The sequence below is a fragment of the Bufo bufo genome, chromosome 4 (assembly GCF_905171765.1).
Source record: "Bufo bufo chromosome 4, aBufBuf1.1, whole genome shotgun sequence".
Classification (NCBI taxonomy): Eukaryota; Metazoa; Chordata; class Amphibia; order Anura; family Bufonidae; genus Bufo; species Bufo bufo.
In genome coordinates this window covers 149,551,083-149,576,769 of record NC_053392.1, presented here as the reverse complement: position 1 = coordinate 149,576,769, position 25,687 = coordinate 149,551,083, and the positions used below count along the sequence as shown (strand labels likewise).

The window sequence follows — 25,687 nt, the reverse complement described above, 5'->3', positions numbered from 1 at the left end:
CTCATGGCATCGATGAAGATCTCTAAGTGATTCAGCCGGGGGTCTTGAGTCTCAATCAACAAACTAGCCCAGGCAATGGCTTTATGTGTCAGCAGCATAATAATACACAAGACCTTAGATTTATCAGTAGGAAACTGAGTTGGATTTGCATCGAAGTATAGCATACATTGATTGAGGAATCCCCGGAATTTGTTGCTTGCTCCGCCAAATCTGAATGGTGGCAAACTTAGGGATCATTGCAGGTACTGAAGCGGGTGGTACAGAAACTTGATTCTGCAAGTGCACGGTACCATGTAAAGATGTAGTAGAGTTTTTTTTTTTGTTTGTTTTTCATTTAGATCTTTATTTTTCCATTTAAACATATCAACTCAGCAATCATATTTCGGTATCCACAAGAAATAGTTACATTTTCATTTTCTCCAGAGCCAACTGATTTTTCTATACATACAAAATTGTTTTTACTCCCCTTTTACCCACCCACCACCCTTGTGGGGGAGGGAGAGGGGCAGGACGGGAAAGAAGGAAAAGAAAAGAAAAAAAAGATATATTACATTTTCCAACAATCCAGCCCTAAAGTATCCAGTTTTTCCAAACTTCATCAATACTTTTAACTTTTTTAATATGGCCCTCCATCGCCCGTTCTTCCTTAATCAGATTATCAACTGCTTTTCTCCACTGTCCCACTGTCGGAGGATCTACCCCTATCCATTTCTTAAGTATAAGGAGTCTAGCTTGAAACAACACCTTACAGAGAACCGTTCGTGTATCTCTATTTAAATTCAGATGTTCGGTTGCCCCTTATATGCAAATCACAGGATCTTCAGATATTTGGACCTTCAAAATTAAATTGACAGTCTCTACTATTTCTGTCCAATATCTAAACAGTCTTGGGCAAAGATGTAGAAGAGTTAACACACATGCTTTATGAGACGTGTTATCTAAACTAAATGCGTTAGGCAAACACCTTCAATTGCTTTTCAATGGCTTTTGTTTCAAGATAACGCGATGAGTTAAGAAATTTGAGTTAAAAGTTTGTGTGTTAACCCTGCTATGTAGCTCTTAAATTGCTTGTCCATAAATTTGGATGTTGTAGGAATTCTGTCCTTCAAAGGCGTCATATTTGTTTTTCAAAGTCTGCATCTTGGTGCGCATATTAGCCATAGCAGCCTGCAGTTGCTTAATGCGAACCTCTGAACTCCCAGGCTCGGCGGACTCCATTTTAGGCTTGAGTATTCCGTCACGATACTAGTTGAATACTGCTGTAATCCAATGGCAGGGAAAAGGCCTAAACACAGGTGACACAGAAGTCTTGAACAAGAGGTAGCAGGAATGCAGATGAGGCAGGGATCCAGACGAGAAGTTGGGAGGAAAACCATTGAGTGGTCAGTAGGTGTCCAGGAGAGAGTTGCAGGGTAAACCACAAGGAGGAAGAACAAACCAGAGAGTAAATTGCAGGCAAGAGGACTGCACAAGCAGGAGCTAAAACACAATACTGAGTAACAGGCTTTAGAGGATTATATATAAAACAGATAGTAAGATGGCACCCAGCTGAGACACAATCTGCCATCTTAACTGAGGGAAAACTTAAGGGCAAGACAGTCTGAACTAAACAGACATAGCAGGATGATTCCTGACAGTCTGTATTTTGTCTTATGCTTAGACCTAAAACGTTTCTCTAGAGAAGCTCCTCCAGTTTTCCTACTCCACTATCCTCCTGAAGTGAGATTGCAACTTTTTTGAGACTTTTAAAAAAAAAGTCTCAAATGATAAATCTGGAGTGAAATTCATTAACATAGCTCACCACACCCACTTTTACACTCACATGAGAAAACTGGAGTGAGTGGTGTAAAAATGAAAAAAATTGCGAATGCAAAAAGTCGCAAAAGCCCTATTTTTGCAACTGTTTAATACCAGAATTCTGGAGCAAAGGTATGATAAATCGGGGCCAGAGTTCCTTTATTTATGCCTGAATGGTCATATTTTATTGTCTCCCTATATATTTTGCTCATTGCAAGGGCTTTATCAGTCAGCAATGTAGAGAAAAATTCCCAAAACGAGAGATACCCACACAGAGCAGCCGCCATCACCACTGGCATCATTTCTGCCTCCACAACCCAAGTTTGCCCTGGGTATGACATATTGAACCTCCACCAACAACAGCTCCAGATCTGACCACAGTAGAAGCAGATCTGCCCCTGGCAGGTTTTTTAAAATGTTTTGGCTCTACTTCAGCTCCACCTTCCTCCTATGATGTTATCATCCCCTCATCATCACCCTGATAAGGTTGTCAGTCCTGTCCAACAGACAATCATCATCATAATCATTCTCACCACCTTTCTCAGACTATGATATGTCATGGATTTCTTGCACCACTCATGATTCCCCCTTTTATATTTGCTGCATTCTTGTATAGTGTGTGCGCCGAACAAGCTCTCGTGAGATTTCAGGGTCAGGCATGAATATGCCTTTGATGTCTGGCCCTGTCAGTCAATGATGGGGGCACAGTATATAGGGCAGTGAGTAAAGTCTCTGAGAGGACAGATGCAGGGCCGCTGATAGAAATCATGGGGCCCCGTACAGCATACATGACGGGGCCCCCTTCAGCTCCACCCCCTGATCCCTCCTTCAGCCACACCCCTGGCCCCGCCCTTGGCCCCTCCCCAGACGCCGCCTTGAAACAACATGCAGATTTGTCTACAAGTGATATTTATGGCGCTGGGGGGTCGTCTGTGAATGGCGCTGTTATGGAGGGGATCTGTGAATGGCACTGTTATGGAGGGGATCTGTGAATGGCACTTTTATGGAGGGGATCTGTGGATGGCACTGTTATGGAGGGGATCTGTGGATGGCACTGTTATGGAGGGGATCTGTGGATGGCACTGTTATGGAGGGGATCTGTGGATGGCACTGTTATGGAGGGGATCTGTGGATGGCACTGTTATGGAGGGGATCTGTGGATGGCACTGTTATGGAAAGGATCTGTGGATGGCACTGTTATGGAGGGGATCTGTGGATGGCACTGTTATGGGGGGATCTGTGGATGGCACTGTTATAGAGGGGGATCTGTGGATGACACATACCGTATATAGCATCTTATGCTATGTGTCATCCACAGATACCCCTCCATAACAGTGCCATTCACAGATACCCTCCATAACAGTGCCATCCACAGATCCCCCCCATAACAGTCATCCACAGATCCCCCCATAACAGTGTCATCCACAGATCCCCCCCCATAACAGTGTCATCCACAGATCCCCCTCCATAATGGTGCCATCCACAGATCCCCCCCATAAGTGTCATCCACAGACCCCCCGGCCCCCCCCATAAGTGTCATCCACATGACAGACCCCCCCCCCCATAACAGTGCCATCCACGGATCCCCCGCCCTCCCTATAACAGTGCCGTCATGACGTCATCCATATAGATCCCCCCCCGCCACTCACAGTAGTATACATTAATAAATCGGTGCAGCCGTGCAGGCTGCAGACAGTAACTTTAATTTTAGCACAGGCACAGCGCTCATCTCTTTACTAAAATACTACCTTACATTCAGCTCCTGCCTCCTCCCTCCACCCTCCAGCCTCCAGTAACAAGTGCGGGCGGCAGCGCTCACTCACTGACGTCACGCGCCTGCGCCGCCTAGTGGGAGGAGCAGGCGTGTGACGTCAGTGAGTGAGCGCTGCCTCCACACTGCCTGCTGTTACTGGAGCCAGCCCACTGACAGCAAAAAAATTAAAATGGCTCGGGAGTCGGCAGCCCGGGCCCCCCTGCCAGCCGGGCCCGGTACAACTGGGCCAGCTGTACTGGCCTATCAGCGGCCCTGGACAGATGTGCAACAGCACTTCGATTGTTGCTTCTAGGGACTCATTTGCATATTATAAAACATCAATTTTCTCAAGAATCGGGGCATCTAGGAAGATGGCCCCAAGCTCATGATGCTCACCATGATGTCAAGCGCACGTCTCAGGTGATATATTTTTTTATTGCCACATATCTGATGACAGAACCCCTTTAACTGCTGTAGCACTCAAAAATAGCTGCCAGCCTCTCTGAGCCTACCTAAGTAAAACAGTGACATACTGACTGCTATCTCTAAAAACTCTCTCTATAATTAGTAATTGTAAATCTAACCATTGTATCGCTGTTTTCTATGATCTATGAACTTTATCTTGTCGATGTCCTATCTTCTTACGTATAAACCCAGAAAACACATGCACATCCTGGTTTGAATGTAATATAGTGCATATGACATGTCCAATGTGTCATCACTGCATCACAACTATAATCACTCATGATTGGTTGAGGCTCCCTGCAAGGCATTATGAGCAAGCTTGACGGGATAGTGCTACCCTGGTCATGTCACCCTCCTGCTTCATCATCTCTGTCTTCTGATTTGTAAAATGACAGATGTAATTGTGAGTGATTTATGTGGGATGAATCCCAAACGTTTCAGATTCACTTAAAAGTGAAACTTTTGAGAAATTTGTAATAAATTACATTTGAGTACAATTGATTCCTTCATCTCTAATTCTGTCATACCTATATATGTACTTAACGCTGTAATCTACTCTATTACATTAGCGGATTCTCAATCCTTCTATATATTAGTATAAGATATTCATGCTTTGCCCCTGATGGCAGATTTGACTTTTGCTAGGTGGCCTCTATTGAGGAAAAGAGTCAGCTATAATGATTAGCTAACCTGAACTGCAAAGTTCGGGTACCCGGACCCTAATCTGGACTTTTTCACTGAAGTCCAGGTTCGGGTTCAGTGTTTAGGTGATTTTATTATTTTCCATTATAACATGATTATATCGGAAAATAATAGAAATCTTAAGATAGAATGCAAAACAAGATGGCCATTTAGGGGTTAAAAACAAAACAACAACAAAAAAAAACTCACCTCATGCACTTAAGGCCTCATGCACACGACCGTTGTTGTGTTCCGTTCCGCAAAATGGGGTTTCGTTGTTCCGTGATCCGTTTCCGGTTTTGTTTCCGTGTGTCTTCCTTTATTTTTGGAGGATCACCAGACATAAAGGAAAGTAAAAAAAAAATCTAAGACAGGTTTGCCATGCAAATGATAGGAAAAAAACGGACGCGGACGCGCGGACATGGATGACAATCTTGTGTGCCTCCGTGTTTTTTAGCGGTCCCATTGACTTGAATGGGTCCGCGAACCGTTTTCCGCGAAAATAATAGGACAGGTTATATTTTTTTGATGGACTGGAACCACGGATCACGGACGCGGATGACAAACGGTGCATTAGCCGAGTTTTCAACGGACCCATTGAAAGTCAATAAGTCCGCAGAAAATCACGAAAAACGGCACAACGGACACGGAATAAAACAACGGTCGTGTGCATGAGGTCTATTTGCGCTGCAGCAGCTTCTTCTATCTTCACTGGACAGGACCTGCCAAAGGACCTTCGATGTGCGCGATGACGTCACCACGCTCTCCCCAGATCATTTGGCAGGTCCTGTTCAGTGAAGAGAGAAGAAGCTGCTGCAGTGGGATCAAGTGGATGAGGTGAGTTTTTAGTTTTTTTTAACCCCTAAATCACCATATTGTTTTGCATTCTGTCTTAAGAATGCTATTATTTTCCAATATAACCATGTTATAACGGAAAATAATAAAGTGACGTTCGGGTCCCCATTGACTTTAATGGTGTTTGGGGTCAAGTTTGGGTCCTGAACCCAAACTTTGACCTAAAGTTCGTCCGAAAACCGGCAAACCCGAATTTCCACAAGTTCCCTCATCCCTAGTCAGCAGTCATAATATTGGAATAGTGCTTTATGAAGATATATGACAAGGATAAAAAATATATATTAAAATCTATTGCAAACATTATTTTTCATTTCCTAGTGAATGACAACATCTGCTAGATGTACACTGAGCACAGTATAATACTTCTAAGAAAAATGTGAGAAGTGTCTTTTGTTGCAATGAAGACACAAATATTACTACGTCTTTAAATGTTTGTCCATCCTGTGTTTTCTGAGACAGTGTAAGATGAGATCAGAAGAGGCGTGCCTTGCCTCTGATGTAAAGGATAAGGCAGAAATCTGCTCTAACCGCTGTACAGCTGAGAGAAGGATCACAAAATAAACTCTGCTTTCTTGAACATCACAGATGATTGTCTCCTGGCTCCGTCACCTTGGTTCAGTTCTCGTCGTAAGCGCTGTACTCTGTTCTTAAGGTAAGACAAGAACCCTCTTCAGTATTTGCATATTTAACTTTTTCATTCTTATGACTTGCTATATTAGAGACTGTTAGACACTGACTGACATTTCTTATAGGTTGCCTGCCTTTATCTCCAAGTTGCTTAACAAGTAAGTGCTTCTTTCCTTTTCTTATCCTTTCTTAACACTGCACATAAATGCAAATACTGTTGTATATTTCCTTGCTTGAATTTTACTTAAATAAAGCAATTTAAACTTAATATAACTTTCATTTTCACATACTTCTTATGACAATTTTTATGTAATTTGGGTTACTTTTTTGTTACAATGATACAATGTTAACAAAGCTATTGTCACTTATCCAAACGTTGTTACAAATATTGTGAAATTACATTTTGTCTATCTGTCTGTCTATCTATCTATCTATCTTTCATCTATATCTATCTATCTATCTATCTATCTATCTATCTATCTATCTATCTATCTATCATCTGTCTGTCTATCTGTTTATCTATATATTATCTAGCTAGCTATCTCAAACAAGTATAAAACATGTAGCACTTCATATATTCAGATAAGGAAACGCTGTGCAATGTGCAATGTCTGTATCATGCTTGATAACAGTACCTACGCGATTATATTATCTATATCCATATATGTAACATGATACTTCCTGCCTGTTATATTTATAGTAGCTGCGAATTATTCTGTTTGTGCATCAATGACAATAATTCAAACAACTGTGGCCATTTTCCATCCAGTATTGTTAATCTTTCTTTTTAATACTTTTATGAGGCAGTATAATGTAAATCAGAGCTTCTAGTAAAGCAGTAAAGTTCCATGCTTATTACCATGACTTTTACTGTGGAGAAGAATAAAGTACTGAGTTGCTACAATGATCCTTATCTCTGTATGTGATATGACTTCACAAAGCAAAGTGCTCCAAAGCTGAGGATGAATGAAATGTTGAGATGATATAATGGAACTCTGAACATTCATATATTTCAATAACTCCGCTCTTATTCTACTATAATTATATATTCACAGATTAATATTTCAAGAGGATTGTTCAGCATTTTACATTTACATTTTTTAGAACCCTATATTATCAATTTCCTCTGTTATTTCTCCTGAAAATGTATTCATAAACAAACAGTAGGGTGCTACCATTCAACTTGTCAATGGGGCACGTCCATGTACACGCTGACAATGTCCAATCGATGCTGACAGTGCTCACTGTGCAGGGCCATATCCTATCGCAGTGATAAGCAACCTTCGGCACTCCAGCTGCTGTGAAACTACAACTCCCAGCATGTATTCTTACTTGGCGGTGCTTGTAACTCCTACAGAAGTGAAAGGAGGATTCTGGGAGTTGTAGTTTCAGAACAGCTGGAGTGCCAGAGGTTGCTGATCCCTGTGCTATGGAAAAGGGCAAAGTTCTCAAATTAGACCAGGGCTACATGACAACATATGTCGTCCGACATTAAGATTGCAACTTTACATTGCATTGCAACATAGCATCTAATGATTGTCAATGGGGTCGGATTTTTGGTTGCAGGTCGCAAGTTGCACACGACTTTGCTATCAAAGGTCACAATGCAAATCTGCAACTAGATCACAGCTGGAAAGCAGCTACATGACCGCAAGTTACAGACAAGTCAAGTTTTTTTATGCAACTGTTTTGAGACTACAGTTGCTTGCCGTTGCCGTATTACGGACTGCATTTGCGGATCCGCAATACACGGGTGCCATTCCGTGCGCATTCCACATTACGGATACGGACCCATTCACTTGAATGGGTCCGCAAATCCGGAGATGCGGAATGGTATGGAACGGATGCACAGAACGGAACCCTACGGAAGCACTACGGGGTTTCGTCCCTTATGTCCTATCTTTTTTGCGGAACGGCCAGTTCGCGGACCCATTCAAGTGAATGGGTCTGCGATCCGCTGCCCCACTGACTGTGCTCGTGCATTGCGACCCGCATTTTGCAGCCCGCACCACGAGGCGCACACGTTCGTGTGCAGGGGGCCTAAGGGCAACATAAATTATGAACTAACATACCAGCCGTTTTGCTGAAATCTTGTATTGAATAGCTCCAGCACATGCTGATGGGTCGTCATATTCACGAGCTCCTGATTTTCTCCACCTCCTGCTGTTAAATTTATTTGGGAAAAAATGTGTCAATCGGTGACAGGGGGCAGAGAAAGACAGACGCTCATGAATTTCTGGGTTCGTTGGCATGCGCTGAAGCTGAAGGAGCGAGCAACAAAATACTAGTGACAGATTCCCTTCAGGGTCCATTTAGACGAGCATATTTCTGGGTCCGCATCCGTCCGCAATTGCGGACAAGAATAGGCATTTCTATATAGGCCTGGCAAAATGCAGAAAGCACATGTCAGGTATAAACACATGCTGTCTTGTTAATCATGTACTTCCTGTAGTAATAACAGAAGAACAGTACTATGCCGAGGTCAGAACTGTTACAGTATTTGACAGCTGCTGGATGCTGCGTAAAAGCTGTGATAATAATCCACACCATCTTGAAAGGATCTCTAAGGCTAATTTCCCACCAGTGCTGCCGGATCCCTAGCACTAGTGTGAAACTAGCCCTAATCTGAAGTCCACAGATTGTGAAAATCAAGTATAATACACTAGCTGTTCATCAAATTGTAAGTAAACTGGAGATACACTAGGTGGAAAATAGTAACCAGTCAGATCCCTCCTTTCATTTTCCAAGGGAGCTCTGTAAAATGAAAGATGGAATCTGATTGGTTGCTATGGGTAACTAAGCCAGTTTTCATTCCCACCAGTTTTGATCAATCTTCCCCTATCTGAGGTTAAGGGTTTTGCCTAAGATTATAAAAATATGCTCGCTTTCTTTCAGATACAGCGCCACACCTGTCCGCAGGATGTGTGCGTTATTGCTGCTCATCTCCAGTGACGTAAAAGGGGCTGGGATACAATACCTCACGCAACCTGTGGAAAGGTGTGGCACTGTTTATAGAAGAAGCCATGATGGTTTAATCCTGTACAAGCCATTTTACTTATGGTCATCATAGGGCCAGACATTTTTCTAAAATGGCTACTTACACATAACTTTTTTTATCTATTTGACTCACTTATACAGCGCTGACATAATCCGCAGCGTGTTTCGGCCATTAACATCACTAATTACATGAAGCAATGATAAACAATAGATACTTTAGGCCTATTCTTCCATGACCTTAACATTTACGGTACATGAGTCGTACCCCTTGTCATAAAATAGCTGACTGTAAAGTCTACTATCTTCTGGCTGATGAAAGAGCAGCATTGGTTGCATTCCTCTGACTACAATGTTCCCATTTGACATAAATAGAGAACATCTGTTGAGAACCAGTTGCTAAGTTAAATGTTCCTTTAAATAAACATTGTAACACATTGTAGATTACATTCCTAATGATTTTACATGTACTCAAAAAACGGCAACATTGCATGCTGTAACGGTCCTCAGCTTGGTAGCTTCTATCTGAACTGAGGAGCCTAATGCATACAGCATACATATATATATATATATATATATATATATATATATATATATATATATACCTCAAAGATAATGTTAATTGATCTCTTCCATTAGGGAATCTCTGGTTTACAACAAGGATGTGCTTCCCACCATGTGATTATTCATCTGGGAGTCTTTTAAAACTCCCTAGTGAATCACTTTTTGCATGTGCTGTTTTCTAGGCACTGGTCCAACACACTCTGCAGCTAGCAGGTGACATTTCTCAGGCTCTGCACCCATGTGGAGACCAGCAGTGTCTCTTGCTACTTAACTGAAGGACTATTGGTGTTTGCCGATCAAAACATACCTGGCACAAACCAGGTTTATGTGAGCTTAGCCCTCAGTTTCGCAAGGGTATGTTTATGCAGACAAGTCCAAGAAACCTTGACCAGAAAACATTGAAAGAGCTTCTAGTCACCAAGTCCCAATGATCATTTTTATAGTTAACTTCGTGTAAAATATTGATTATGCATTCCATAACAGTTAAGATCCACATAACGTCAACATTGTGTTTCCTTCTCATTAGCGATGAGCAAATTTATCAAAATTCCATTTGGATCCGATTAGTCGGCAATTTGATTCGGTTACGAATAAATTTGACGCAAATCAAAAGTGCTCTAATTGCCCTGAAAAGCTGTTGATTACATTTTCAGGGTTTTCTAACGCCAAGCCAGCGTTAGTAATCTTAAAGTGACAGTGACATATCAGACTAAGGCCCCTTGCAGACGAGCGTGTCCGAATTAGGTCTGGATGCGTCCCGGTGCATTGCGGCAAACCCGCGCGAGTAGGTACGCAATTGCAGTCAGTTTTGACTGCGATTGCGTTCCGTTGTTCAGTTTTTATCGCACGGGTGCAATGCGTTTTGCACGCGCGTGATAAAAAACTGACTGTGGTACCCAGACCCGAACTTCTTCACAGAAGTTCAGGTTTGGGTTAAAGGTTGTGTAGATTGTATTATTTTCCCTTATAACATGGTTATAAGGGAAAATAATAGCATTCTAAATACAGAATGCATAGTACAATAGGGCTGGAGGGGTTAAAAAAAATAATAATTGAACTCACCTTAATCCACTTGTTCGCGCAGCCGGCATCTCTTCTGTCTTGTTGTGTGAGGAATAGGACCTTTGATGACGTCACTAGGCTCATCACATGGTCCGTCACATGATCCATCACCATGGATCATGTGACAGACCATGTGATGAGCGTCGTGACGTCATCAAAGGTCCTATTCCTCACACAAGACAGAAGAGATGCCGGCTGCGCGAACAAGTGGATTAAGGTGAGTTAAATTATTTTATTTTATTTTTTAACCCCTCCAGCCCTATTGTACTATGCAGTCTGTATTCAGAATGCTATTATTTTCCCTTATAACCATGTTATAAGGGAAAATAATAATGATCGGGTCCTCATCCCGATCGTCTCCTAGCAACCGTGCGTGAAAATCGCACCGCATCCGCACTTGCTTGCGGATGCTTGCGATTTTCACGCAGCCCCATTCACTTCTATGGGGCCTGCGTTGCGTGAAAAACGCACAAAATAGAGCATGCTGCGATTTCCACGCAACGCACAAGTGATGCGTGAAAATCACCGCTCATGTGCACAGCCCCATAGAAATGAATGGGTCCAGATTCATTGCGGGTGCAATGCGTTCACCTCACGCATTGCACCCGTGCGGAAAACTCTCCCGTGAGAAAGGGGCCTAAGGGTAAAGGCACGGCTGCTGGTGGTAACAAAAAGCCTCTTTAAAAGCAAACCGCATTGTAAGATTTGGTCCTTTAGAATTTTAACTTTTTGGCGGCATAGACCTGCTGGTATTTGATATTTCACTGATTATTCTGTAGCACAGATATCTGATTGAGACTATTTGTGACAACAATCCCATTGATATTTCAAGATTTCAAAGCTGTGAGTGGCCCACAATGAAAGAGTGTGGGGAAATATCCTTCTAAAATATAACCTTTATATGATATACATTAAAATATACACCTGAAGATGCATCACAATACAAAACATATAGTCAAGGGGTTCTGGGTGGATACCCCACTGCTGGTAGAGAAAAAAGACAAAACTTAGCACTGATACGCATAGGTGAATGCTAACAGTATAACCCAACCAACACAAGTATAACATGTATTGGGGTTCCAGGACGGATACCCCACTTCTGGTGGGACAAGAATATAAGATGTAACTGCTGCGCCGGTGTGGACACAGACAGTCTTACCTGACCGACCAGATGACTAGGATCAGCGTGGTAGGGGAGTCAGGCCTGACGGAAGGGAGTGTAGACAGGAAAAACAGTCATGAGAGTATGGATGCTGTGCCCTATATCACCCTATATACTTGGTAGGATTGGGGCCTGCTCCCATGCTGCCTGTCTACACAGAGCACTCGCCCTGAAAAGAGCGACCCCGTCCGGATACCTGTCCCTAGTTATGGACCTGAACCCTAGTCTAGTGAACAAACATAAAAAACACAAAGCGACTACAGGCCTCCCGACGTGGCACGTTTCTGTCGTGTCGACTCCTCAGGGGGATAAAATGCATGTAGAGACAAAACGAAAAAAATACCGTCTATGACCGCAAGTAGCAGTCAAACATATGCTGCAGTAGGACGGTTACATGAAAGACTAGACCCAAGGTTCAGAGTCAAAGTCTAGGGGCAGGCATCCATATATAGCCACCTGGTATAGCCACCAGGTGGCTATACCAGCCACCTGGTGGCTGGTATAGGTTGATAAACCCCCTTAACATTAGGGATACTACCTTTAGTGAGGACCACCAGATCCTTACACACCAAGGAGCAGAGAAGCATTTATTCCTCTGTAGCATGGCAATCCTGCACCATGGATGCCTGCCCCTAGACTTTGACTCTGAACCTTGGGTCTAGTCTTTCATGTAACCGTCCTACTGCAGCATATGTTTGACTGCTACTTGCGGTCATAGACGGTATTTTTTTCGTTTTGTCTCTACATGCATTTTATCCCCCTGAGGAGTCGACACGACAGAAACGTGCCACGTCGGGAGGCCTGTAGTCGCTTTGTGTTTTTTATGTTTGTTCACTAGACTAGGGTTCAGGTCCATAACTAGGGACAGGTATCCGGACGGGGTCGCTCTTTTCAGGGCGAGTGCTCTGTGTAGACAGGCAGCATGGGAGCAGGCCCCAATCCTACCAAGTATATAGGGTGATATAGGGCACAGCATCCATACTCTCATGACTGTTTTTCCTGTCTACACTCCCTTCCGTCAGGCCTGACTCCCCTACCACGCTGATCCTAGTCATCTGGTCGGTCAGGTAAGACTGTCTGTGTCCACACCGGCGCAGAAGTTACATCTTATATTCTTGTCCCACCAGAAGTGGGGTATCCATCCTGGAACCCCAATACATGTTATACTTGTGTTGGTTGGGTTATACTGTTAGCATTCACCTATGCGTATCAGTGCTAAGTTTTGTCTTTTTTCTCTACCAGCAGTGGGGTATCCACCCAGAACCCCTTGACTATATGTTTTGTATTGTGATGCATCTTCAGGTGTATATTTTAATGTATATCATATAAAGGTTATATTTTAGAAGGATATTCTGTAGCACAGTAGCACATTTATTCATGGTCTGGTCAAGCCATTTCCCCCCCTCCCCCCTAAAGATGAGTTTGTGAAAGATGGACATTTTCCAAAATAAACTGAGCTCCTCTACTAATGAAGAGTGGGTGTACAGCAAATTAGAGCGTGGAATGCTGATTTTGTACATGCCTGTCTGCAAATTTATCTTAAAGCGGAAACAGAGTATAAATTCATGTGCATGTTCCTGCATCTATTCAGAGTGATATTTTGAAGTGATAGACAAGATAAAATGTAGAAATTAAACTCCAAGTTGCACAGTAAAAACAAATGGTTTGAATGGTTCTGCACGGCTCCCCGCTGGACACGGATTACAGAGAGCATTTATGAAGTGACTGCTTGAGAATGTTTCCTGCATAGTGATACAGAGAATACCCTGTTTATTTAATGTGAAATATTTCTGTCTGTGGTAATAAACAACATGAAATTAATGACCCTTAAATTCACTTTCCATAATATACTATAAGCAAAATAAGTCACAAGAAAACAGAGGACATTAGTTGTTGTTTATTCCTAGAGAACATGCCTTATCAACTGAAATCAGCTGAAAGGATTCTGCAATTTGTTAAATATTTTCTTGCCAAAATCAGGAATTCCAGTAATTCCTTTGCTCTGGGGACCAGCCTTCTTGAATACATTATGAACAAATTAGTCTAAATTTATGTGGTAAGGTTTTGCCTGCCCAGTTGGCATATTTAGTAAAATATTGTATAGTACTTTTCTTACCAAATGTACATGACAACAGAAAGAAGATTCTATATATTTTAAGTTACAAGCCAACTTGCAATCTCTGCCACAAAGCAGGTTATGCCAGAATTTTTTGGTTCTGGATTTTTTTCCAAAAATGTCACCATGGTACCCTTGTCTAAAGGCATTTAAAAGAGCCTAATAGACAATCTTTGACATATCTCAAAATACCAACAAAAATAGAGTACAGCTCTATTCCCTTTTATATTCAATATTTATTGTAGCAATCTAAAAAATATATGTCATGATTATAGTAGCCAAATCAAATATATAGCACCATCTTGAACACTCTAGTATACAGTTAGGTCCATATAAATTTGGATAGAGACATTTAAAAAAAAAAAATTCTGTACATTACCACAATGGATTTTGAACAAAACAATTCAGATGTAGTTGAAGTTCAGACTTTCAGCTTTACTTCAGTGGGTTGAACAAAATGATTGCATAAAAATATGAGGAACTAAAACATTTTTTAAACTCAATCCCTTCATTTCAGGGGCTCAGAAGTAATTGGACAAATTAAATAATTGTAAATAAAATGTTAATTTCTAATACTTGAAAAACCCTTTGTTGGTAATGACTGCAAGAAGTCTTGACCTCATGGACATCACCAGACGCTGTTTCCGCCTATTTAATGCTCTGCCAGACCTTTACTGCAGTTTGGCTGCAGTCTCTGAAAACCCCAGAATTCATCTGGCTGCTTCTGTCCTATGTCAAATAATCAATAAACACTAGGGACCCAGTGCCACTGGCAGCCATGCATTCCCAAGCCATCAGACTGCCACCACCGTGTTTTACAGATGATGTGGTATGCTTTGGATCATAAGTAGAGTTGAGCGGACACCTGGATGTTCGGGTTCGATGGGTTCGGCAGAACTTCACAAAAAAGTTTGAGTTCGGGATCCGAATTTGACCCCGAACCCCATTGAAGTCAATGAGGACCCGAAATTTTGAGCACTAAAATGGCTCTAAAAAAGTCATGGAAAGGGCTAGAGGGCTGTAAATGTCATCAAAATGTGGTTAAGAGCATGGCAAGTGCTCTGCAAACAAATGTGGATAGGGAAATGACTTAAAATAACATAAAATACGTAGAAATAAAAAATAATAATCTTGATCTAGGAGGAGGAGGTCCATATGGAGTAGAGGGTTGAGGAGGCGGTGGATGTGGCAGTGTAGGTGGAGGAGGAGGAGGTAGCCAACACTGGTTTTTTCGGTTTTAATTTGTAATATATATATTTTTGTTTAAATTAGGGTACACCCCAAAACATTGGGAAATATAACCTGTGATAACCCCGTCCAGCCGTGCTAAACAAACATTCAGACAATACACTGGCTGCAGGGCAGGCCAGCACCTCCAAGGCGTAAAGGGCAAGCTCAGGCCATGTGCCCAATTTGGAGACCCAGAAGTTGAAGGGGGCAAACCCATCAGTCAGTACGTGTAGGCGTGTGCACACATACTGCTCAACCATGTTGCACGTCCCCGTGACGTCCACGATCCAATTGGATATCTTCTCTATCAACTTTCGATGTTCTTTTCTGCACCTACCATGGTGATCACGGGTAGCGGGGAATCAGGGTTCCAGGCCGGAGAGGGAGCCTGAGAAAAGGATACCACATCCAAGGGAGGTCAATGGGTGAAATTAAATGTGATTGAGCGGAAATGTGGGACAAATTATTGAAGCAGAAGCTTCCAAGTAAAGGAGGGGGCACGCAGCAATTACCCACTCCCAACTCAGGGAGGTAGTGACGATAAATAACAATACAGGACTCTTAAGATGCCCTGTTATTGGAATGATTAATAAACAATTATAGGGAATGTCACTGGGGTATTTTGGATTTGGAAACATTAGACAGGAGAGGCCCTGCTGCCGCTTTGTTGACTCTAGATAACTTCTGCCTGATCGCACGTCCCCGTGATGTCCACGATCCAATTGGATATCTTCTCTATCAACTTTCGATGTTTCTGCGCCTACCATGGTGATCACGGGTAGCGGGGAATCAATCTCTTCCACTTCTGGTGCAGGGCTATGGGGATGGCCCACGGAAACCCTGCCAGCAGAGTCATCAAAAAGCATAAGAGACTGCTGCATGACTTGGGGTTTAGACTGCTTGCCTGATTTGCAAGGGGTGAGTTGAAAGACAAATGGCCATGGGCTGTAGGTGCCAACTCTGATCAGCAGTGGACTGGGTGGGAGACAATGCGAAGGAACTGTAGGCACTATCAGCCCCCCAATCTACAATAGTCTGTACTTGTTCTGGCCTCAACTGATTCGTACTGTCCTAAATGCAGTGTAGGCCGCAAATGTACTTTCTAGCACAAAAGATGAGCATTTGTCACCCAACAATGTAACAGACGAATTAGTGAAATGTATTTCCTTGTCCACAAGGCAGAGCAGGGGTATATCACAGCCAAAAATTGGTGAATGTCACACAACTATGTAACAGACAAATTAGTGAAATGTATTTATTTGTCCACTAGGTAGAGTAGGGGTATATCACAGCGAAAAATTGGTGAATGTCATCCAACAATGTAACTGTAACAGTCGCGTACACACACACACACAGGGGGGAGGGAAGGGACCAGCACTGCGCCCTACCCTCACCCCTGGCCCTGCCTACTTGCCTCCCAAGTCATAATGACAGGGGACAACTGGATGGCAGTCCCTAACTTGGAATAAGTGCAGGGAGGACAGACCAGACATAAAACAGAACGTGAACGGACCGAGTCAAATACCAAGAGAGCAATGAAGTACAAATGGAGCAAGCAGAGAATAGTCAGGAGAAGCCAGGGTCAGAAATACCAGGAGAGTCGCGAAGTACCAAAGGAATCAGCAGAGGATCGTCAGGAGGAAGCCGGGGTCAGAATACCAGGAGAGCAGCAAAAGTACACAAGGAGCAGGCAGAGGAACAGAGCAGCAGGAGGTAAGTACGCCAGGTCAGACACAATTGCAGGTGGAACCTAAATAAGAGGCAACCTATGGCCAGCAGGCTGCCTGTTAAATACTGAATAGCAAGGGTCATGTGACGTGGCCAGCGTAAAATGACTCACCCGACTGCATACAGCTGAGCACCGAGTGCCCAGCTCGGTGCACAGACTTACTCTGGTTGCTGGGGAAACAAAGGACGCCAGCCGAGCTGAGCAGATTTCCGCCCCCTATCAACTATGAGACGAGGATGCTGCACGCATCCTCGCTCCTGCACAGAGGCAGGAAGACCCTCGGCGCTGTGGAGAGTAAGAGCATCGCTGGTGCCCCATGACAGTAAAATAAACTTAAATATGGATTATTCACATATAATCACTCGCATGAATCTTTGAAGTCGTATTTTAGTGATCTGGATAAGTTAAAACTTAGCTTTTAATATAGCTCTTGTAAGATAAATGAGATTTTGTTCCTTAAAATGAAAAGAAAAGAGGTAGGTAATCGTAGATTGCTGGCAGTGTCCTATGATATAACAGGACTTGTGCTGAGAGCAATACTAGAATGTCCACAAAGGCAAGAAGTGAAATGACTGATGTATTCCAAGCATGATGTTTCCAGGTCTAGGCAGTTAGGGTGGTGCACATCAGTATTCAACCCACAGGTGGTCGGGTTTGGCACTTGTAGGCGCCAATATCCGACACATCAAGGTGGACATACAACAAGTATTAAACAACAAAAAATCTATATACACAACGACAAACACAACACGAAAATGACATGGATGTTTAGATATCCGTGTTAAATATTGTACACTAATACATCCACAGCAATTAGGTGCACGGCGGCACCGCTTAAGAGAAAGACACACCACCAGGTGTCCTACCGTACAGGTTAGATGTACTCCAGGCACCTGTGTTCTTGAGTCTTTATGAGGCAGGGTGGTCCTTTTCGGGCAGTTGGAGGATATTTAAAGGGAATGGAAACGATGTTTTTCCTTTTCTATCCCTAATTGGCCCTCACAGCCCTACAATAAGCCTCCAAAAACTAGCCACGGGGTGTCCCACTATTTGGGCTCCCGTCCGGAACCTAGCCCTGGAATTGTGGTCCCTAAAAAGGCCCTACAAGGATCCCTACATGCACGTTTCTGGGGTAGGGGGAAGAACCCCTCCCCTCATCAGGGGATATAATTTCTAAGGGCCAAAAATGGTGGCTCTCCTATAAAACAAGGCGCACAGGTGGATGTGCGACCGGCAACGGGAATGAAAGAGAGGGGACAGATAAAATAAAGTTCCCTCCCTTTTGTCACTAAAGTGGAGCGCACAGATAGGTGCACAGCCGCAGTGAAGATAGAGAAGGGGGGACAGATACAAGCGCCCCTTGTCCTCTTGTGGTGCACAGGTTGGTGCCGCAGGCATATGTCTTACGCCCCATGACAGTAGCAGACAAATTTGTGAAATGTATTTCCTTGTCCACTAGGGAGAGCAGGGGTATTTCACAGCCAAAAATTAGTGAATTTCACCCGACAAGGTAACAGACAAATTAGTGCAATGTATTTCCCTGTCTACTAGGTAGAGCAGGGGTATATCACAGCCAAAAATTGGTGAATTTCACCAGACAATGTAACAGACAGATTAGTGAAATGTATTTATCTGTCTACTAGGTAGAGCAGGGGTATATCACAGCCAAAAATGTGGGATATGTAACCCAACAATGTATCAGACAAATTAGTGAAATGACTTAAAATAAAATAAAGTCGTAAAAATGTAAAAAATAATCTTGATCTATGAGGTGAAGGTCCATATTGAGTAGAAGGTTGAGGAAGCGGTGGACGTAGCGGTGTAGGTGGACGCAGCGGTGGAGGAGGACGAGGTAGCCAACACTGTTTTTTTTTTTTTTTGTTTGTTCTTTTGTTTAAATTAGGAAACACCCCAAAAGAGTGGGAAATATCAAAAATACAACAATGAGCAATTGAGCTGTAGTTTAACAATGGCTGGGTAAGGCTGGTATACATGTTTATTCTGCACAAGGTACGGACAAGTCCTGAGGGATCCATGCCTGGTTAATTTTTGTGAACGTGAGCTTGTCCACATTGGCTGTGGACAGGCGGCTGCGCTTGTCTGTGATAAAGCCCATGCCATGTTAAACACACGTTCAGACAATACACTGGCTGCAGGGCAGGCCAGCGCCTCCAAGGGGTAAAGGGCAAGCTCAGGCCATGTGCCCAAGTTAATGACCCAGAAGTTGAAGGGGGCAGACCCATCATTCTGTACGTGTAGTCGTGTGTACACATACTGCTCAACCATGTTTCTGAAATGCTGCCTCCTGCTAAGACGTTCCATATCAGCTGGTGGTGCTGGTTGTTGTGGCGTGCTGACAAAGCTTTTCCACATTTCGGCCATGCTAACCCTGCCTTCTGAGGTGCTGATGGTGCCCCAGCTGCATTGGCGACCTCTTCCTCCTCCTCTGCCTTCGCCTTGTGCTTCCACTGTGCCCCTGCTGTCAGGTGGGAATGCCACCAGCAGCGCGTCTACCAGCGTGCGCTTGTACTCACGCATCTTACGATCACGATCCAGTGACGGAATTAAGGACGGTACGTTGTCCTTGTAACGGGGATCCAGCAGCGTAGCCACCCATTAATCAGCACAAGTTAGAATGTGGCCAACTCAGCGGCGGGGAAACTGCAGCATGTAATTGCTCATGTGTGCCAGGCTGCCCAGAGGCAACGACAAGCTGTCCTCGGTGGGAGGTGTATCGTCTATGTCCTCTGTATCCCCCAGCCATGCACCAGTGATGGCCATGAGCTGGTTTGGGTGCCACCCTGCTGTGAACATGGTTCCTCCTCCTCCATCTCCTCCTCCTCATGCTCCACCTCCTCATCCTCCAGAACTGAGCCCTTGCTGGACAATTGTGTACCTGGCGTTTGTGGGTGCAGGAACCCACCCTCGGAGCCACTTGTGAATGACTGGCCTGAAACCCTATGAAATTATCCCTCTTACTCCTCCTCCTCCTGTGCCACATCCTCTTCCATCATCGCCAGCAGCGTTTTTTCAAGGAGGCATAGAAGTGGGATAGTAATGGTAAGAACGGCGTTATCGGCACTGGCTATGTTGGTGGAGTACTCGAAACAGCGCAAAAAGGAACACAGGTCTTGCATGGAGGCCCACTCATTGGTGGTAAAGTGGTGCTATTCCGCAGAGCGACTGACCCGTGCGTGCTGCAGCTGAAACTCCACTATCGCCTGCTGCTGCTCGCAAGGTGGAGTGCTACCTTGTGGGCACGTTGCAAATGAGGCGGTGAGTGGGAAGGCCGAAGTTACGCTGCAGCGCTGACAGGCGAGCAGCAGCAGGGTGAGAAAGCCGAAAGCGTTCACAGACGGGTCCGCACTTTCTGCAGAAACTCTGACATATCGGGGTAATTTTTAAGGAACCTCTGCACCACCAAATTCAGCACATGCGCCAGGCCAGGGATGTGCATCAAACCGGCTAGTCCCAGAGCTGCTCTGAGATTTCGCCCATTATCGCACACCACCAGGCCGGGCTTGAGGCTCACTGGCACCAACCACTCATCGGTCTGTTGTTCCATGCCCGTCCACAGCTCCTGCGCGGTGTGGGATTTGTCCCCCAAACAGATAAGTTTTAAAACTGCCTGCTGTCGTTTACCCCTGGTTGTGCTGAAGTTGGTGGTGAAGGTGTTATGCTGACCGGATGAGGAGGCGGTAGAGGATGAGGAAGCGGAGTAGGAGGAGGAATTAACAGGAGGCAAAGAGAAGCGCCCTGCAATCCTCGGTGGTTAGGACATGCGCCAAACTGCTATCCGCCTCAGGCCCAGCCGCCACTGCATTTACCCAGTGTGCTGTTATGGAGATATAACCTCCCTGACCGTGCTTACTGGTCCACGTATCCGTAGTTAGGTGGACCTTGCCACAGATGGCGTTGCGCAGTGCACACCTGATTTTGTCCCCAACTTGGTTGTGCAGGGAAGGGATGGCTCGCCTGGAAAAGTAGTGGCGGCTGGGCACGATGTACTGTGGGACAGCCACCGCCATAATGCTTTTAAAACTTTCCGTCTTCACCAGACGGAATGACAGCATTTCAAAGGCCAGTAATTTTTAAATGCTGGCATTCAAGTCCAGGGATCGCAGGTAGGTAGGGGAATGCTTCCTCTTTCGCTCCAGTGTTTGGGAGATAGAGAGTTGAACGCTTCCATGGGACATTGTGGAGATGCTTGGTGACCCAGGTGGTGGTGTTGCTGGCAGATCTGTTTGCAGTGTGGCAGTTGGCACTGTCACTCGAGAGGTGGATGAAAAGGCCAAGACTGCAGCAGAAGAGGAAGCAGGAGGAGCCTTTCTTTGTTTTTGAGGTGTCTACTCCACTGCAGCTCGTGCTTAGCACTTAGATGCCTGGTCATGCAGGTTGTGCTCAGGTTGAGAACGTTTATGCCTCGCTTATGGCTCTGATTGCACAGCGTGAAAACCACTCGTGTCTTGTCGTCAGGGAACTCCTTGGAGCTGGCTTTGGTGTGCTCGGTCCCTTGATGCGGTGGGCAGTAGCAGGCGTACTGTCTAGGGGACGGCCGCTCCGCTTTTGCACTCTGCTCCCTCTTCTGCTGTGCTGGTGGCTCTGTGCAACCACCGCATCTTCCTCCAAACTACACAGGTCACTCGCATGACAATGATTTCATGTGGGCTTGAGGACCTCATCGTCCTCCACATCTTCTTCCACCCAGTCTTCACCCCTGCCCTCCTTATCGGTCTGCACACTGCAGAAAGCCACAGCAGTTGGCACCTGTGTTTCGTCATCATCCGAAAAGTGCTGCAGTGGTTCTCCCATGTACTCATCCTGAAACATAAGTGGTTGGGCATCGGTGCACTCAACCTGTTCCACTTCAGGGGCAAGGCTATGTGGATGGCCCTGGGAACCCCTGCTAGCAGAGTCATCAAAAAGCATAAGAGACTGCTCCATGACTTGGGGCTCAGACTGCTTGGCTGATTTGCAAGGGGGTGAGGTGAAGGACTGATGGACATGGGCTGCAGGTGCCAACACTGATCTTTCAGCAGGAGACTGGGTGGGAGACAATGTAAAGGAACTGGAGGTACTGTCAGCCACCCAATCTACTATCGCCTGTACTTGTTCTGGCCTCACCATTCTTAGAACCGCATTCGGCCCTACCAAATAACGCTGAAGCTTCTGTCGCCTACTTGCACCTGAGGAAGATGTTTCACTTGTGCGTGTAGCTGGCACAGATCGACCACGTCCTCTCCCTGCAACAGGAGCTCCACCAGCAGGACCACGACTGGGGCCACGTCCCTTATTTGACGCTCTCCTCATTCTTTGCATTCACCTACCAAACTAACAGATGGTTTATGTCAGGCGACAATGTAACCGCCAATAGTCAACAATTAAGTTCACTGAGAGTAAGGCAGTTCCGGTGTCATAAAGAGAAAAAATTTCTTGAGGTCACTCAATAGTGTGACAGGCGAATTTTATACAATTACTTCACGGTCACAAAAAATGTTAATTTGTCAACCAACAATGTAACTGCAGTATTGACTGGTTGTATTTGACTGTAACAAATGCAGCAAAGGCCCCAAATGTAGGGTCTTGCCCAAAATGGGTGTTTTTTTTAAACCAGAATATAACAGCAGTATCTAACGCTTGTATTGGACTGTCAGAAATGCAGCAAAGGCCGCAACTGTATTATCTTGCCTAAAATAGGTGTTTTTTTTAAAAACCAAAAATATATTTGCAGTATTTAAAGCTTGTATTTCACTGTGACAAATGCAACAAAGGCCCCAGATGTAGGGTCTTGCAAAAAATGGGTGTTTTTTTCAATCCAGAATATAATTGCAGTATTTAAACATTGTATTTTGCTGTGACAAATGCAGCAAGGGCCCCAGATGTAGGGTCTTGCAAAAAATGGGTGTTTTTTTAAACCAGAATATAACAGCAGTATCTAACGCTTGTATTGGACTGTCAGAAATGCAACAAAGGCCGCAAATGTATTATCTTGCCCAAAATGGGTGTTTTTTTGAAACCAGAATATAACAGCAGTATCTAACGCTTGTATTGGACTGCCAAAAATGCAGAAAAAGCCGCAAATGTATTATTATGCCCAAAATTGGTGTTTTTTCAAAACCAGAATATAACAGAAGTATCTAATGTTTGTATTGGACTGCCAAAAATGCAGAAAAGGCCGCAAATGTATTTTCTTGCCCAAAATGGGTGTTTTTTTAAAACCAAAATATAATTGCAGTATTTAAAGCTTGTATTTCACTGTGACAAATGCAGCAAAGGCCCCAGATGTAGGGTCTTACAAAAAAAATAGTTCTTTTAAACCCAGAATATAATTGCAGTATTTAAAGCTTGTATTTCATTGTGACAAATGCAGCAAAGGCCCCAGATGTAGGGTCTTGCAAAAAATGGGTGTTTTTTAAACACTGAATATAACTGCAGTATTTAAACACTGTATTTGACTGTCACAAATGCACAATGCTGTGCTGGTGGACTGAACTTGCACAAAATGTCCACCGACGCCCACCTAACTAACAGATGGATAAAAGTTCTTTTTCTGTGTCACTGGGCTTAGGGCAGGGTAAAAAAATGGTGCATTGCACGCACAAAACACAATAACTGTAGATCGCTGAGTTAACAAGCACTTCTGATAACAGATTGTTTCCTATTCTCTCCCTCACAGCAGCAGCATCCTATCCCTACACTAATCAGAGCAGAGTGACGTGCAGCGCTACGTGACTCCAGCTTATATAGAGGCTGAGTCACATGCTGCACTGGCCAATCACAGCCATGCCATTAGTAGGCATGGCTGTGATGGCTTCTAAGGGCACACAAGTTAAAAGCTTGTTGATTGGCTGCTTTGCAGCCTTTCAAATAGCGCCATTAACTCGCCGAACACCGAACTCGAACCCAAACTTTTACTGAAAAGTTCGAGTTCGGGTCTGGGGTCCAAAAATCCTAAAGTTCGATACGAACCCGAACTTTACAGTTCGGGTTCGCTGAACCCTAATCATGAGCCATACCATGCCTTTGCCATACTTTTTTCTTTCCATCATTCTGGTAGAGGTTGATCTTGGTTTCGTCTGTCCAAAGAATGTTTTTCCAGAAGTGTGCTGGGTTTTTAAGATTTTTTTTTAGCAAAGTCCAATCCAGCCTTCTTATTCTTGAGGCTTATGAGTGGCTTGCACCGTGCAGAGAACCCTTTGTATTTACTTTCATGCAGTCTTCTCTTTATGGTAGATTTGGATATTGATGCGCCTGTATCCTGGAGAGTGTTGTTCACTTGGTTGGCTGTTGTGAAGGGGTTTATCTTCATCATGGTAATTATTCTGCGATCATCCACCACTGTTGTCTTCCGTGGGCGTCCAGGTCTTTTTGCATTGTTGAGGTCACCAGTGCTTTCTCAAGATGTACCAAACTGTAGATTTTGCCACTCCTAATAGTGTAGCAATTTCTCGGATGGGTTTTTTCTGTTTTTGCAGATGAAGGATGGCTTGTTTCACCTGCATGGAGAGCTTCTTTGACCACATGTTTACTTCTCAGCAAAATCTTCAAAATGCAAGCACCACACCTCAAATCAACTCCAGGCCTTTTATGTGGTTAATTGAGACTGAAACAATAAAGGAATTGCCCACACCTGCCAATGAAACAGCCTTAGTGTCAATTGTCCAATTACTTTTGGTCCCCACTGGGTGCCACGTGTAAAGGAGCTGAAACTCCTAAATCCTTCATCCAATTTTAATGTGAAAGCTAAAAGTCTGGACTTTATGTCCATGTCCACTATATAACTATAACTTGAATATGTTTTAGTAAACAGGTTACAAAAAACTAAATTTGTGTCAGTGTCCAAATTCATATGGACCTAACTGTATACTGTAAACCTAAACCCATGTAAGTATGACAATACTGCACCTTATCCCTAAGACCTAAAGTATGGCAATGTATAAACAGAAAAACTGGGGGGAAACACCTACACATGTACTGCATTTCAAAAAGCCTAAGTATCATAACTTATGGGCAATGTAACCTCGAACACCCCTGGATGTAATTCTGGTAACTAACCACAGGATGATAAAGAATATGGGAAACAAAAAGTTGTATTAATGCATGTAACTACTAGTGTTGGGCGCGAATATTTGAATCGCTAATTTTTATCGTAATTATCGCTACTTCGAGAATTTGCGAACATTTAGGATATAGTGCAATATATTTGTATTCTCGAATATGCTAGATTTTTTTCACCAGTAACCTCCGTTCTTGCTTGTGAGTCAATGAGAAGGCCGCAATGTTTTTGTCTGAGCTTAGCAACATCCCTAGCAACCAATAGAAAATTTGCCTGCCCCTTACTATATAAGAACCTCCCCAGCAGCCATTTTCTGTAGTTTTATGGAGTTCTGAGAGAGACAGCAGTGTCATTGCCGTGCTCTGTGCTTTACTGTTTAAGTACATTAGTTAGTTAGTTAGTTAGTTAGTTAGCTTGTATATATAATACGGATAGTTAGTTGGAGATAGTCAGTCAGTATAGGTTAGTTCGTGATACAGTGTAGCTGGCTGTAGGTTCTGCTGTCCATACATACATGCTACAGACATAGTGCTGTGATGTCACAAGTTCACAACAATACTTGGTGCACCAATCAGTAATATGTAGTCAGAACTGCT

The 25,687-nt window shown here is 43.9% G+C and overlaps 1 protein-coding gene across 5 annotated transcripts in view; it reads left to right on the top strand.

Moving 5' to 3' along the window:
- The first annotated feature begins 6,089 nt into the window (after nt 1–6,089).
- The window catches only part of AGTR1 (angiotensin II receptor type 1), a 262,557-nt gene continuing 242,959 nt past the window's right edge, over nt 6,090–25,687 (top strand). For 4 of the 5 annotated variants that reach the window (XR_005778221.1, XR_005778220.1, XM_040428039.1 and 1 more), the window contains exons 1-2: nt 6,090–6,203; nt 6,304–6,336. The gene's annotated coding sequence lies outside the window, so the exon portion shown is untranslated. The remainder of the gene's footprint in view (nt 6,204–6,303; nt 6,337–25,687) is intronic. The other variant, XM_040428038.1, reaches the window with a different exon arrangement.